This window comes from Papaver somniferum, chromosome 1 (genome assembly GCF_003573695.1).
Source record: "Papaver somniferum cultivar HN1 chromosome 1, ASM357369v1, whole genome shotgun sequence".
NCBI lineage: Eukaryota > Viridiplantae > Streptophyta > Magnoliopsida > Ranunculales > Papaveraceae > Papaver > Papaver somniferum.
Window position 1 is genome coordinate 217,827,993 of NC_039358.1, and position 17,663 is coordinate 217,845,655.

Here is a 17,663-nt window from a genome sequence, read left to right on the forward strand (position 1 = left end):
AAGACAAAATCCAGTATGGCACAACAAGTGTGCAATGTGACTCAAGTGACGGTTAGGAATTGGTTATTGGCTTTGCGAGCATGCCAATGAAGTGACACAAGATAGAACGGTTATAAAAGAAGTTTATAACCATGTGTGGAGTGTTCATAACCACCAAGAACAGGTGTGGCATCTGTTGGCTTGACAACACAAAAGGTGGCAGTTGGAAAAACAAGCTGACGGTTATGGAAACTACCTGATGGGACACATGGTTGTTCCATGCGTGTGCAAGTGTTGTGCACGGTTTCTGTGACTCCCCAACCTAATCACCTGCTTAGCCAATAAGATTACAACCTAATTAAAGCATCAAAACTAGATTAATGATCTTAAGTGTTTCAATTGCAAAAGCTAATCCCAGAACATACCCGTACACACTGATATTATACAATTGGAAATCTCTTGAGTGATATGAATATAATAATGTGTCGTTTACAGAATAAAGAAAGAATACATATAAGATACACAACAACACTATATTCGATAAAGCTCTAAGCTACGAAACGGATATCTTCGCGTACTCCATATCTTCTGATTACTGAAACTGATGTGGGAACAAGTGAGTACATCGTCCCAAAGGGTGCCCAATGGAAACAAATAACTTTCAAGTAAACACACTAGCATATTACCAAGAGATAAAATAATTAAAGTACAACGGTAAATGAGAACAATTAACACATCCATCAAGTATGATATGCACATGAATGATTTCCCCAGATAATATATAATATAATATTCGCAACGACCTCTCGCCTAATAGATAATATTCGCAAACGGTTTCCCGCCCTATTAAAGACAGAAATTTAATATATAAAATAAATGTAATAATATTCGCAACGACCTCTCGCCTAATAGAGTTTAGCGAGAAACTGTGGGGAGACCACATGCATTCCTCGCGGGGAAACCACACAAAGCATATCATACAACATACCCATCCAATTACAGTCTTATATATTCATAAAAAGTAAGTGCGCATCATGCTCGCGGATAAAAAGAAAAACTCAATGATTACAAGAAGGTTACAGAGTTCCCACCCGATTAGATGACAAGCCTCGCCTACCTCGAGATCCGATGTCTACAAGATCATCCGTTGAATCGATCGTAGTTAATATAGAGTAACACACCAGCACTCTAAGCGATTAGCCAAAAGGCTCATACAAGGCTCATAACACAATCTCATACAATTCTCTATTTATAAGCAAAGTGAACTATCTAATGGTTCTAAGCCCAATTATGATTCTACACATTTTTATTATCTATCTTTAACACACCTAAAGGTTTATTAATTCTATTGGATTGGTTCTATATTCCATTAGATATGTATTATGAATATCTACAACTTAGAAGAATAGCAAAGGTTAATTCAGACTATAAGAGGTCCAAATCCTCAAACTAAGAAAACATGGCACTGAGCCCAAGCCCACTAAGCTCGGCCCAACAACACAAGGCCTGGTCAAACTGGGTCAACCAACAGTCACTAATGGTCAACGGGGTCAACTAACAATCAACGTCTAGGGTTAAGTCAAAGTCCAAGTTAAATGGTCAACTGGTCAAGGTCAGGTCAAGTCTAAAGTCCGGTCCTGGTCAAAGTCAAGTCTATGGTCAACTGTTCAAGTCTGGTTTTGGCTCACTGAGCCAGTTCTGAGTCGAACCGATTCAACTCAGTAAGATATCCTAGGTCAGCTAAAAACAGAGTCAGTCAGACAATCTGATTAGGATGACTAAAGTAAAGGCAAAAGTTCAAGAAACAGATGTTCACACTAACATCAATTCTAAGAGAAACAACTTCTTAGTTCTAATTCACACTAACTCTAACTGCAATCTTGCTTACATATTCACAGTTCACTACAACCTATTACATATATACCAACATCTCTTGTCTCAGTTATGCAATCCATAACTAGCTCCATTACCAAGCCATTATCACTCTGCATATTGATCACCAACAGCCTCTTCATAATCTTCACCTGCAACTCAATATCATCTTCCAGCTGTTACATCACCACCTGTTCTTTTATTTGTTGTCAACAGTTATAAACCTCCACCAGCTACAGAACCAACTCGTCATACCACCTGCATCACTTGAATACTGCACAACCTTTGCTCCTATTGTAATCTCTAAACTTCAGTCGCAATTCTAACTGTATCAGCTAACATCCTCAGCTGCATCTCAATCATCTTCAGTTAAACCAAGTGTAAAACTAATAATCCATCTCTCATATCTCAACAGTATCATCACCAAACCTTCACAGCAACAGATTCAATCTCAGTTTCATTATTATCTTAAACTCCAATCATTTTCAATATCAGTTCTTCACGTATGAGTCTTCAATTCAACCACAACAGTCCATATATTTAACTAACTTCACCCTATCTCAGAGATCACCACCACTTCCATTAGTTTCAACTCCGATCAATTACCATCCCTGAAACCACAAACGTCTACTCCAACTCAATTAACCAAATTCACCAGGGAACTTTAATTACAAGAGTCAATCAGATTAAACCCCTCTAGCTTCAGCTACACAATCCACCTAACCACCAATACAATCCATTGAGCAGAACAACATCAATCTCCCTCTAATTCAGTTTATAACATCTCAGGCTTCTCCTTGTAGTTCACAGCACCACCAACATCTTACTTGCTGCTAAATCCAATTCACCCGCTCAACTGAGTTATCAAACAGCCTCAATGTCATCAGCTTCTCCACCAACAATTCTATACTTCTACTCAAGTCTCATTCAACTTCAATCATTAACAACCACAACAATAGAACAAGCTTCTATACCAAACTCTAATTTCTAAATTTCACTAACAACAAGTCAAGCATCATCTTCTTCTTGTAAAACTTAACACAACAATTCCAACTTCAATGACCATAAGTCGATATACTAAAACAAACCCTAATTAATTAATTTGGGGAAGAACATGGGAAAACCCTAATTCCAAGAAATCAAATTAAACCTAATACATCCATCTAAACTTCAATTAAACACAAACCCATATACCAATTCAAACAAACAACAAAAATTCCAAGAAGATAATCGAATTAATTTAAACCCTAAATTACCTGGTTCGTGATTCTTCATAAGAACAGCTTCAGAACATTAATTAAACACCAACCCATTCGATCTTCATCCAATAGAAACTCAAAACTCCTCTTAATCTCTCTTCCAACTCAAGAACAGAACCCTAATTGATTCAACAGAATCACTCCTACTTCACTCGAGCTCAAACAATCACAGTACAATCACCTAATCCTTCGATTCAACTTACTGACGAGTTTCTAAGCAATTTCTCACACGATAACAAACTCAATTCTTCGAATTGAGATCGACAGAGAAGAGAAAGAGAAAGAACATGAAGAAGAACAACATAGAAGATAGAAGAAGAAAGAGAAAGAAGAAAAGAGAATGAATTCTCTTCGACATAGGGCTGCACATGGGTCGGTTTGGGTCGGTTTTGGCCTCACCCACCACCCGACCCACTGATGGCGGGTAACAGAAGTTGTCACCCGCAACCGACCCAACAACAAATGGGTCGGTTTTCACCCGACCCATTGTGACGGCGGGTTTGGTCGGGTGGGTGGTGGGTTACCCACCATAAAATAAAATGACATTGTCACATTAGTACATTACATTAACAAGGAACAGAGTTATGCAATGAGTATAACTGTATAACAGTATAAATGTATAACAAAGTTGATAAAGCTAACAATAAAAATGAACAGAGTTCAATTGTTCAAAGCTCAAAAGATAAAAGAGTGCATTATTATTGAGTATTGCGTACTATACTAAAGCCTAATATCATATAAAGCGACCAACGGCGAGTCGCTGCAAGCCTGCAAGTTTGTGGATGTTTTACCTCCGAATGGCTGAAAGCCTGAAATAAAACGAAGTCTGTAAATTAGTTACAGTAACAAAGATGAACTCAGAAAGATCAAGCTACTGACAATGACCCTTGGGCCTTGGCGTCATTACCTTGTCTAAGCCAATAGGAATCAATCATCTATGAGTCTATGACGATAGAAGAAGCAGCAAGGTCACTGAAACTGAATAGCTCTGCAAACGAAATGAACAATTAGAATGAATGAAAGGGTAGATGAATTTCTTGAAACAAGTAAAATAGCTCTTCAAGCGAAATGAACATTTTAGTTTATCCATCCACAACAACAGCAAGTACCAACACAAACTGCCCATCAGTAGTCAGTACACCGGACAGTCACTGTAATTAGATGAAATAGTACACGGTAGCTACACAATACCATAAATTGAACATTAACGACCTCAATATAGAACACAAAGTTTAGACAGACATGAAGCTTCACTATCAAAGGACCCCAATAACCAAAAGACCTCAATAACATAGTGTCCAAACATAAAGCTTCACAACCCTATTTTTAGGTCGTTAACTTGAAAAACTCAGATGCAAAAAATGATTGCCCTGACCTATGCAAAAAAACTCAGCTTCATCATAATCTCAACATCCAAATTCAACTATAAAAAATTAAGAACATATAAAATATCCTAATACTAAGAACATCAAGATAACAGACAATACACAGATCAAAGCAAAATTTGAAAAGCCAAATTTCAAGATTCTCAAACCATAGAAAACAGTATAACAAACATCAAACAGATAACTGAATTTAAGAAATCCAATTGATATGAGGTACACGACATTGTGACAATGCCTCTGACATGTTGATATAGAGATAACTATGAGTGATCTTCGGATTTCAAAAGATTTTTGTTATAGATTACTAACATAACAGGGCAGTTAACATAACAGGGCAGTTAATCTATTCACATAGCATGCATTATGTTTAGTAAACCATGTACTTTCATGTAATAAACATGCTGCAGTAAAACTCACAGTGTCATGAACAACAATAGAGCCAAGGAAAATTTAGACATACCAGACTCAGCAATATCAATCTCCTCCTCCTTGACTCCAAGGGTAGATGAATCCATGTCTATTAGTGTTCGTAACCAATTTTGTAACAAAATTAAGGCCTCAAGTGTCTTGGGCTTTAAGGAGCTTCGAAAAGGATCCAAAATTCTTTTTCCGGTACTAAATGCTGATTCTGAAGCAACGAAAGAAACGGGAATAGCAAATATATCTTTAGCCATAAGTGGCAAAATGTCAAACCTCGCAGCATTTACCTTCCACCATTGTAATATATCAAAAGTAGCATTTTCATTTGTGGGTGTGTAGATCGGTTCAGCCAAGTACCTTTCTACCTCAGATCTCCCAATGTCCTCCACATTACTCAGTTGATGCTTTCGTTTATTCCTTCCCGCCATATACTTGGCCTTGCTAGAAATAGTACTTCCAAAACTCGAAGAACTTTGAGTAGAAGTGGAATTAGTCTCGCCCACAGATTCTGATGAAGATACTGCACATCTAACATTTTCTGCTTTATAAGCTGCAAACAACTCCACAAAATTTTTCAGAACTTCTTCAACCCATTTTTCTACAAGTTTTTTCTTCATTGCTGGGTCATAATGCACAATTAAATCTTCAACAGTCACAAATAATCCATGTTCTTTCTCTCGTGGATCAAGAAGTACAGCCATAAACATCAACGAATTCATCTTTCGGTATGTTCCCCAATATTTGTTGTACTTGAGCAACATTACAGCACCCATGTGGCTTAAGAAAGGGTCCTCATGTGTATTTTTCCATTCTTCTAATTCTTGACGAACAGTGCCAAGTTCCAATAAGAACGAATGAGAAGTAACATAAGTAGAAGCTGAAAATGCAACAGTTGCTTCATAAAATACGTGTAGAAACTTAATCAGAACTCTCGCGTTGCACCAATCGTATCGTTCAGGAGCATGCACTTTTGGCCTGTTTTTTTTCTTGGCTTTCCTGACAGCAGCAGAATCTTCTTCTTCAGTAGTATCAAGTTCTTCTTCATTGTCTGATTCCAGATCATAATCAGCATCAAGATCAACAGTGTCATCACCATCACCCATAATATTATCTGGTACTGGAATATCAAAGCAAAACTCTTCACAAAATGCCTTATCCAACTCACGTAGACTTTCAAATGCCTTTTCATATCTTTCAGCATCAACAAGCATTAAGTAAGTAGAATTCCACCGCGTTCTCACATCTAATATCAGACCCTTTTTACAATCTATTATTTCCGACTCAGCAGCCTCTGTAAACCTTTTATATCTTGCGGGAGATTTCGTGACATATTTTACCACTGCCCTGATCCTGAGAAGTGATGTATGATACTTCTTCATACCGTCCTTCACAACAAGTGCAAGTACGTGAGCCGCACATCGAACATGTAAATGTTTAGCTCCGAGTAATGCAGAACCCCAACTCTGAACTCTCTTCCTCAAATAGTCAACAACAACTTTATTTGCAGACGCATTATCAAGCGTCACAGTGAAAACCTTTTCAAGTCCCCAGTCTAGCAAACATTTCGCCAAAGCCTCTCCAATATTTGTACCTTCATGGCTATCAATCAAGCAAAAACAGATAATTCTTTTATGTAGTTTCCAGTGATGATCAATGAAATGCGCAGTCACTACCATATAATTGTAATTCTGCGATGACGTCCAAGTGTCAGTAGTAAGGCACACTCTTATCTTGTTTGCTTTGAAATAACTTTTCAGATTAGCCTTCTCTGTCAAAAACAGCTTGCACACATCACGGTGTATTGTCATACGACTTGGAAGCTTAAATCGAGGCTCAAGATACTTACAAAAAGCTATAAAACCTTCACCTTCAACAATTCTAAAAGCCATTTCATCGGTAACGATAAATCTAATCAGCGCTCTCCTGCACGCATCTTGAGAGAAAGACACCCCAACCAACTATGGTTCCTCTCCAAGCTTGCAAGGCTGGAAGTCAAGTGTTTGTTGTCCGTCAGCTTTAGCCTCATTCATTTCATTCTTATACTTCTGACACTTATCCAAATGATGTTGGAGATTAGAAGTCCCATGTTTCTTACCATCCAAATTTTTCTTACCAATCTTGTAATTAGCCTTTTTGCAATATTTACATTTCGCTCTCTCACCATTTTCATAAATATCATAGTGATCCCATACCTTTGATCTCTTCACACCAGCATTAGGATTATTATCTAATGTTTCACCTGCGGCACAAGCATGTGAAGGTTCAGAAGCTGGTGTAGATGAGCCAGCGGTACTCCCTGTCCCTGCTGATGGTCCATGCACTTGTCCAGAACGCGCTGGACGTGGAGGGGGAGGTCCCATTTGTGATGCCACTCCATGTATAATTGGAAGATTAGAAGCAGAATCATCTTCTGAGATTTCAACCATGGTAACCTGCACAAAAGAAACAATTGAAAGTACTAACACCATACTGAATTGAACAAAATACTCATGACTTAGTTCAAATACCAAATAAAGTACTTAGTTTAAAAAATCAATTAGAACTTTCTAGGTAATCAATTCAGTCCATATAAACTTATAAAAATCTCTAAGTTCAGAAATTATACAAAATTTCTAAGTTCAGTCCATACAAACTTATAAAAATTCTTAAGTTCATACCATACAACTTATAAAAACTTCTAAGTTAAGAGATTATACAAAATTTATTGAAGTACACCAATTTAATTCTAACATGTAGCTTCAACTGAGTCCTAGCGGTAGGGTTGCCGAAGGCCTTATGTTAACGACAGAAACATCCTCTCAACAAAGAGAGAATGAGCTACAAGTAGCTTTTGCGATTCACCGCTAGGACCATTTTTATCATGCTCAATGAGATTCTATCAAACTTCACCTAAACAATATAAAAGGAACCAAAATAAGCAAAACAGTTGGATATACCTTCTTAGTTTTCCTAAACCAACTCTGATTAGTTGAATTTGTTACATAAGTCACTACCCCACCGACACCTTACAACATAGATACACAATACAAACACATGGGAATGACAGGGATAAAATAATTAATTATCCATTGGGAATTGCACCAAGGAGACAAACAAATGCTCATGATTCCTATGGTGTTACAAAATTTATTGAAGTACACCAATTTAATTCTAACATGTAGCTTCAACTGAGTCCTAGCGGTAGGGTTGCCGAAGGCCTTATGTTAACGACAGAAACATCCTCTCAACAAAGAGAGAATGAGCTACAAGTAGCTTTTGCGATTCACCGCTAGGACCATTTTTATCATGCTCAATGAGATTCTATCAAACTTCACCTAAACAATATAAAAGGAACCAAAATAAGCAAAACAGTTGGATATACCTTCTTAGTTTTCCTAAACCAACTATGATTAGTTCTTCTTCAAACTCTAATGAACTGAACTTCAGTTCTTCAATCTTGACAAACCCTACCATGGAATAAAAAAAAACATTAGATTCAGATAAACAACAAACCATAAAATGGAAAGGACATATAAAAGGAACCTAAATAATCAAAACAATTTCATAGTTGGATATACCTTCTTAGTTCTTCTTAAACCAACTCTGACCAGTTCTTCTTCAAGCTCCAATGAACTGAACTTCAGTTCTTCAATCTTGACAAACCCTAACATGGAAAAATAAAATAAAGGGTATTAGATTCAGATAAATTGAGCGCTGCCTAAACACATAAACATTCAAGAATCCTTTGAATCTACTGATTAAACTCTTCATTACTGAGTTCTAACATAGTAACATCATACCAATTCATTCCAAACTGAAATTAAAAAACAACACCCTAAACAGATAAACCCTAAATTGAAAATTACAAGAAATCACATCATCAAAAAATTACAAGTTTACAACGGTTCCTAATCTTACCTTCCGTTATTGGTTTGCTTCTGGTGATGCCGATGATCCACAAAGCGAATCTGAGACTGAGCGAAGAAAAAAGAATGGAGTTGGAGACTTGGATGGAGATGAGTCTGTCTGAGAAGGAGAGAAGACTCAGAACTCAGAAGAGGCCGCAGAAGAGAAGAGAAGGAGATTGCGATTAGGTTAGGTTAAGTTAGGTCTTTTAGTTTTATACATCAATCCAACGGCTCTGATAATTCATCCTAGGTTAGATCTAAGGGTCAGGATCCTACGTTAGTTTTGGGCGGGTGGGTGGGTCGGTTCGGGTGACGGAAGTTTCTACCCGCAACCGACCCAAAATAGGTGGGTTCTGGCGTGCCTCACCCATAGTCGACCCATGCCTCGGCGGGTTGGGTCGGGTGCGGGTATTTTTGGTCGGGTGCAGGTTGGGTCGGCGGGTTGGGTCGGGTATGTGCAGCCCTACTTCGACACGTCTTGGGAAGATAAGGCCAACGAAAATACTTTAGGCACCCAGAAGATTGATACGGGAAGCCAAGCGGTCTAGGTATAATTACTATTTTACCCCTTCATACTTATCCGATGATATCTTCTCCGCTCGGTATCCGAATGACACGTTCGAGTAGTCCATTCCGCATAACTTTTCGAGACCTATCTAATGATACTAGTTTCATATCTAAATCGTTTTTATATTAAATTTCTATTAGTTAAGGTTAATCTCTAATTAATCGAGTCATTAACGGCCTAGTCGACTCTTGACTGGTCTAATAGCTTTGACGAGCTTGAGACTCGTTACAGTTTTGGATAGTGATTTTGCTGTATAAATAGTCCTAAGGAGTGGGAAAATTAGTAGGATACACAAGAGAGAGTTAGTCTCATGTTTGAGAGAGTTAGGCATTCACCAAGAGGGTGAATGGCCTGTTTTTGGTCCATGTGATGGACGAGTTTTGTTATCTTCCTTTAGTGCAATAAAACGGGTTTGTTGCAGTAATATTTGTGTTCATTATGTTGCTGATGTTGTATGAGAATTGATGAAGTACATGGCAGAACCTCTTATGCTTATGGGGGCATGAAGAGTTAGAGAGAAAGAAGAAAATACTTTCGTTGTGCAACGAGTGAAGGAAAATGCGTACTTTGATGCAAGTATGCAAGGATGAATTATTTTGGGTGAAGTTGATTCATTGAAACACAATCATTGCCGATCATGTCCCATGAAAATTTTAGGCGATTAAATGGGCATTTGACAGCCGGTATCAGAGCTGTGTTAGGGGACACAGTTGCTGATTTTTCTCTCTTTTACTCAAGTTAGTGTCATTTGTTTGTCAAATTCAGTGGTGAATTGTTTGGGTTTCACTAGTATGGAGACTAGAAGAAGTTGGTCTTGTGTGAAAAGATCAATTGGAATGAACTTGAAGCTTGATGTAGCAGCAGGCCATGGAATTTTATGACAAAGGTGTCAAAATTCCATCCCAAAGTGTTAGAAGAACGTGCAAGAATCATTGAAAACCGGGTTTTCAAGTGATAGCATGACAAAACTATGGAGTATGCTGACTTTTATGGTGCAAGTCAGCTGTTAAAGTACATGTTTTTCACAAGTATGCGAAGATTATGCATTAGGAATGCATAATTTCGTAGTGTTATCAGTAACGAGTATATTATATGCGTGGTAATGGGAATTTTAGGGGAAATTCCTGAATACAAATGTAACGGACCAGAGAATTTCCTTTCCAACGGGTTGGATTCCAACCCGTCCAGCAAGGCCAAATCCCATGGTACGTCACTCGAAAGATAAAAAAAATACCTCGAAAGATAAATAAAAATACTGTAATCAAGTAATAACGAGTACACGTCCGTCGACATGCAAATAAATAAGGAGTGGAAAAAAATCACTTGTCATTGTTCTGCCAAGATCGAAAAAAAAATCCATAAAACTGTGTTCATAAAAAAAATGAAGAAATAATTTTCATATACACATGGTTACTAAAGAATTTAAAAGGAGCACGTGCAAATCTCGTGTCCAGTAGAACCAAAAGCAATTCTCAAAAATGTTCGAAATTGAAAGGAAAAAATATCCTTTTCATTGTTCCATATAAAGACATTTCTTCAAACACTATTCAATACTAGTTATTCTTAATTTAAGCCTCAAATCAAAGATAATGTCTACAAAACTTAACTTAGTCAACAACAAACCACTTGTATAATGTGAAACTTAGGCTTTAAAAGTAAAAAAGTGTATCTACTATTTTAGAACCAAATAAAATAAGAACATTCTTAAACTGAAGACACCTTGTTGTATTAGTCCGAAAACGGCTCGTGTATATCATTCCAAACTTGGATTACACAAATTCCTGATTAATACTCAAAGTTAGAAAGCATAATAATACAAAAAGCGGAAGTCCAAGGGTTATTATTACATGAAGAAAGCCAGCCAAGACTCACATGCATACAGTAGACCAAATATGATTCGGATTCTTAGATCTCGGCATAACCAAGTTTTCCCTTACTTACAGTCCTAGCGAAAGTCGTAGCATATATATAATAACAGCAAAATATGTACAAATCCATAAAAAGAACAAGAAAATGGAACTGACATTAGATGAAGAATTGAGAGAAAACCCCCTACCTTTGCGTTTTAAAATCCTTAATCGAAGATGGAGGGCGAGTTGCGTTCAAATTTTTCTTCACAAATCAATAGTTTCTGATATGTTCAAGATGATTGGAAAGAAACAGTGGTTTTCGAAGAGAAGAGCATGTCGGATAAAACAATGAAAAATGATCCTTCACCCCTTTAAAGTTTGTTTCATAGTATCAAAGACCCAAATATCCTTAACTGCTCATGTCTGCCACACGTCAAGCATCCTAAATTTATTTAGAGTTCTCTAAAATTTCTACTAATCATGCTTACTGATATTGCTAAGGGATAACTACTTACTTAAGACATCCATATTGGGTTGGGCTAGGGATCAAAGCCCAACGAAAACATTCGTGTCGCTACATCATTACACCCTAAAAAAAAGAATTCCATTCCCAGAATTCAAAACAAAATTAAGAGTTAGGAAGAAAAAGGCGAAAAGAAACTGATCTTTAAATAGTCCAGCTTACCCCTGGCATTACGGAGTTTAGATCGGAAGTTGCTCCTTCCAAGTTGTAACATTTACTGCCTTTTCCTCCTAAGTATATTGTTTCTCATCTTCAGATCTTGTCACTCAACCATGTGTTGTGGTTGTATCGTCGAAACATTATTACGAGAAACACGTAAAGACATTATGGGAATCCTCCAACTGCGCCAGTAATCTTGTTAACCAGCGCACGGCTTCTTTGATTTGCTGAATAATTTCAGATAGCCTAACACAACGTGGAGTCTTCTGTGCCGAATCGTTTGATGCACAACATAATCTTTAAACTCGACTCGAAACCCCGAAGCCTCCTTTTCAGGTCTGCTAACTTTGTAGAGAAGGTTCACAACTAATCCCTTTTATATGTACTAAGAGCGAGCCTACAAATTTCGCACTTCGAAACATCTTCAAAACAAAACAGATGTCAGATTTACAATTTGTTAGTAATGTACATTACTAACACACGAAAATGATATGTATATCACGGTATCTTGATAGTTTTCCCTAACCCCAAAATCAACAGGACACTTTCAAACAAAATTACTGTCAAACTTTTAGCAAAAATTTCATGAAAAACTTTAACCATCATATTTCAAATTCAGGGTTGCATAAGAAAACAAAATACGTTAAAATGAGCAAAAAGAAATGTCATTCGCAACCTGAAACATATTCAAATGCGATTCACCAACATGTTAATATAGTATTTAAGAAACTGAAGTATACGAAAGTGAACAGAAATTTGAAAAATCGACCATTTCAGTAGGTAAGAAAACCAAACACAGTCCCTGTAAGTCGGAACCTTTGCTCTGATCACCAACTGTAACGGACCAGAGAATTTCCTTTCCAACGGGTTGGATTCCAACCCGTCCAGCAAGGCCAAATCCCATGGTACGTCACTCGAAAGATAAATAAAAATACCTCGAAAGATAAATAAAAATACCGTAATCAAGTAATAACGAGAACATGGCCGTCGGCATGCAAAGAAATAAGGAGTGGAAAAAAATCACTTGTCATAGTTCTGCCAAGATTGAAAAAAAAATCCTTAAAACTGTGTTCATAAAAAAAAAAGAAGAAATAATTTTCATATACACATGGTTACTAAAGAATTTAAAAGGAGCACGTATAAATCTCGTGTCCAGTAGAACCAGAAGCAATTCTCAAAAGTGTTCGAAATTGAAAGGAAAAAAATATTCGTTCTATTGTTCCATATAAAGACATTTCTTCAAATTCTATTCAATATTAACTATTCTTAATTTAAGCCTCAAATCAAAGATAATGCCTACAAAACTTAACTTAGTCAACAACAAACCACTTGTATAATGTGAAACTTAGGCTTTAAAAGCAAAGAAGTGTATCTACTGTTTTAGAACCAAATAAAATAAGAACATTCTTAAACTGAAGACACCTTGTTGTATTAGTCCGAAAACGGCTCGTGTATATCATTCCAAACTTGGATTACACAAATTCCTGATTAATACTCAAAGTTAGAAAGCATAATAATACAAAAAGCGGAAGTCCAAGGGTTATTATTACATGAAGAAAGCCAGCCAAGACTCACATGCATACAGTAGACCAAATATGATTCAGATTCTTAGATCTCGGCATAACCAAGTTTTCCCTTACTTACAGTCCTAGCGAAAGTCATAACATATATATATAATAACAGCAAAATATGTACAAATCCATAAAAGAACAAGAAAATGGAACTGACATTAGATGAACAATTGAGAGAAAACCCACTACCTTTGCGTTTTAAAATCCTTAATCGAAGATGGAGGGCGAGTTGCGTTCAAATTTTTCTTCACAAATCAATAGTTTCTGATCTGTTCAAGATGGTTGGAAAGAAACAGTGGTTTTAGAAAAGAAGAGCATGTCGGATAAAACAATGAAAAATGATCCTTCACCCCTTTAAAGTTTGGTTCATAGTATCAAAGACCCAAATATCCTTAGCTGCTCATGTATGCCACACATCAAGCATCCTAAATTTATTTAGAGTTATCTAAAATGTCTACTAATCATGCTTACTGATATTTCTAAGGGATAACTACTTACTTAGGACATCCATATTGGGTTGGGCTAGGGCTCAAAGCCCAACGAAAATATTCGTGTCGCTACAACAAAGAAGGTATTGGCCTTTGCAGTGGCAAAGTAGATGAAGAACATGTCTATGTGATAGATCAAAGGTGTTTTCATCATAGCCAGTTGATGGAAGATTATAGTTATCTCTCTTGAATGCATGTACCTTGGTGGTAATGCATAGTCTGGTTGCGAACCAACATTTTTGTGGCAATGTGATGCCATAAAAGGAGAATTGGAAGGCCAAATCTTATCTAGCATAAAGCTTATGATAAGGCTGAAGAAAGAAGCGTAAGTTAGGGGAAAACCGACACACCACGGTCTTCCGTTTGCAAATAGTTCTTCATTGATGCTACATGTGCACAAGGAGTGTGTTTGCACCTGGTTTATGAGTGGGATAAATATGCTTGGACAAGGGTGTCCAAAGACCTGCATTTTGATCATATAACCACAAGCGGATGTTCTTGTCGACTGCAAATCAACAATTGTTGCTACTAAAGTTGATTTTGGAGAAGGGGGAAGACAAGATTTTCCAGATGTGCATGGGCAGTAAAAATGAGTTCCAAGTTTGAAGAAGAATGTGGCATTCTTGCTTCATGGAATGTAGGCAATGACGCTTCATTTGCAAGGATGATGGCCTTGTTTGCAACTGTCCAAAGTGTTTATCCGCGGAAGTCATTGAGTGATATGACTTTGCTGAGCTCTATGGTGATGCTCAGAATCACCAAGCAAAGTCCGTTCCAGTTGTGCAAAGGTGCACAAGTTTGTGTCAAGATTTGGGTGCTAATTGGCATAACATGTATGCAACAGTAGCATGCGCCAAATGGGATTTGGGCATGGCCAGAATGCATGATGTGGCTAGAGATGCAAGTTAGGACACATTGTAGATACGGGATAGAGGAAGGACAAAGTAATGGTGATACATAAAGATGGCATGTGGCCATTATTGAAGAAATCTTCATGATAGCTAAAGCAAAATGATAGCATCAGTCTAAAAGGAGTATTCAACTAATTGTCAATTACAGTGTTCTTCATTATCGGAGTGGCATACGAACGTTGATAGTTGGAAGAATGCATGTGGCAAAGTGAATTGCTACATTGGGGACAGTAGGTGCTGTCTCGCTTCCTTTGTTGCTTAGAAGCGAAGTTGAAGTCAGTATTGCAAGGCTTGTTAGGTCTTACAAGTTGCAATCAGTTTGCGAAGTTTGAGTATACTTTCAGTTTGGGTCTAGTGGACCTTGGTGTTGGAAATAAAGTCTCTCAATGTAATGTAGTAGTGAATGAGGTTATTTGAAGTGAAAGGTCTTGCCTCTTTCGTTCAAAGTAAATCTAGTTCGCGTGGAAGATGCTACATAACATATTAAGCCAAAATATGCAATAGAAGACGCTGAAAGTGAGAGAAGCAAATATAGAAGTTGGTGGCATAGTCGAGTTTGCTGTTGAGAGTTATGTGGAAGTGCGAAGGCATTTGGAAGCGAAGGCATGGAGTAACGCAACAAGAATGAAGATGTAAGTCCATCAAGTATATGAGTTAAGAGTAACTTATTGTTAGGAACAATATGATGTTGTTTTTCCGCCACGTTAAAGCGTAGAAGTTTGAAAGAGCAAGTGGTGCTTAAATTGCTGGTTTCAAAGGCGCGTGAAGAGGAACCTAGTCTAGTGAGACAACCGTAAAAACCCAGGTTTCCTAAGTCATGGCTAAAGTCATGCATTTCAATCAAGGTGTAGTGACAATGCAAGCAAAGAACAGCAAGGTGCTGGTTCTTTGGCATACAAATGGTGCAAAGCTAAGAGGCGTAATTTACAATATGATTTGGAGGCCAAATCTAGTGTAAGTTTTGTTGCATTTCTGAAGACAGCAAAGGCTATGGATTATGACGCATACCGGAGTGGTATGCAATCATAGCATGCATACCTTAAGGCATAGAATAATTTGGCGCAGGCGCATACGATTGAAGAACACTTAGTCTATAGTTGGGCTTGTTGAATTGCAAGAGAGCAATGTGATATCAGGGTGATATGTTGGCTATTTGGCGTGTACACTTAAGCACGGAATGGTTTGGAGAAAAGATTTGTGATGCTGATGCAATCGAATGAGGACCATTGGTTTAGGGTTAGCCAAAAGATTAGTACTGTCGAATTTCAGAGGAGTTCTGAAAATGCATGGCATAATATATCACAAAAAACATTTGGGTATTGATATGCGATTGTAGTGGGAGTTGAAGCGTAGGACAACGTGACAACAACAGTGCAAGTCAGTAGGATCAATGGCAAGGCAGTAAGCTAAGTGATGGCATTTGGTACTAGGCATAAAAGGTTTGGCAAGAATGAGGGCCAAATAAGTTTGGTGAATTCTGAGAGTGGCTCAGAAGCGTACAAGGCCGGAGAACAAGTATAACGAGTATGCTTTGTTGCGTTCAACGAGTGCGTTGAAAAAATTAGGTGGGGGAGGTTTGTTATGGTCATGCAAGTGGCGCATAATGATTACGTGTTACAGAGTTGCAGGCCAAGTCGGTGTGCATCCAGGATGGCGCGACAATGAGACTGTCAAGTGCTTAGAATGACACAACCCCGCAGGGCCAATGAAGTGCAAGGGTGGCACTAAATTGTAAATGCATTTGGATAAGTAATGAAGCTATTGGCCGACACAATGAAGCTTCATTAAGTAGAAGGAAAGACAAAGTCAAAGTTGCAAGATGCAACATGCAACATGCGAGTTGGCATGTTGGCATGTCTGTGGAATTGAGTTGACCCAAACTCAAGGACGATGCAAGCATGTAGAATATACAAAGGACTAGTCTATGTATTAGTTCAAGGCTGGACAAAGCTTGAACAATGCAAACAAGTTGGTAATGCAAGAGTTGCATTGTTGTTGTCAAACTAATTGGCGAAGTGAAGCATATATGACGCATGAGTGACTAGAGTGAGGAGCTGGCCTCGATGTTTGAAGCATAAGAATTGTCCGTGCATGAGTTTGGAATGATAAACATGCAAGGCCAAGAGAGATGAACGTCGGTACAAGACAATATCCAATATGGCACAACAAGTGTGCAATACGGCTCAAGTGACAATTAGGAATTGGTTATTGGCTTTGCGAGCATGCCAATGAAGTGAGACAAGATAGAACGGTTACAAAGGAAGTTTATAACCATGTGGAGTGTTCATAACCACCAATAACAGGTGTGGCATCTGTTGGCTTGACAACACAAAAGGTGGCAGTTGGAAAAACAAGCTGGCGGTTATGGAAACTACCTGATGGGACACATGGCTGTTCCATGCGTGTGCAAGTGTTGTGCACGGTTTTGGCTAGTGAGTTTGCTGTATAATTATTCCTAAGGAGTGGGAAAAATCAGTAGGCTACACAAGAGAGAGTTAATCTCATGTTTGAGAGAGTTAGGCATTCACCAAGAGGGTGAATGGCCTGTTTTTGGTCCATGTGATGAACGAGTTTTGTAATCTTCCTTTAGTGCAATAAAATGAGTTTGTTGCAGTAATCTTTGTGTTCATTATGTTGCTGATGTTGTGTGAGAACTGATTAGGTACATGGTAGAACCTCTTATGCTTATGGGGGTATGAAGAGTTAGAGAGAAAGAATAAAAGACTTCCGTTGTGCAATGCCTTATGAGTGAAAGCAGATGCGTACTTTGATGCAAGTATGCAAGGCTGAA

At 37.9% G+C, this 17,663-nt stretch overlaps 2 long non-coding RNA genes across 2 annotated transcripts; both read right to left on the reverse strand.

Annotated features, from left to right (window-relative positions):
- Positions 1–419: 419 nt before the first annotated feature.
- LOC113316063 lies at positions 420–3,436 on the reverse strand. The gene is made up of 2 exons (XR_003342981.1): positions 3,108–3,436; positions 420–580 (listed from the first exon to the last, which is right to left on the reverse strand). It is a non-coding gene; the product is annotated as an uncharacterized LOC113316063 (long non-coding RNA).
- Positions 3,437–4,072: 636 nt separating this feature from the next.
- LOC113337015 lies at positions 4,073–8,293 on the reverse strand. Its single transcript, XR_003354080.1, has 3 exons — positions 8,277–8,293; positions 7,852–7,919; positions 4,073–4,098 (listed from the first exon to the last, which is right to left on the reverse strand). It is a non-coding gene; the product is annotated as an uncharacterized LOC113337015 (long non-coding RNA).
- Between the last annotated feature and the right edge of the window lie 9,370 nt (positions 8,294–17,663).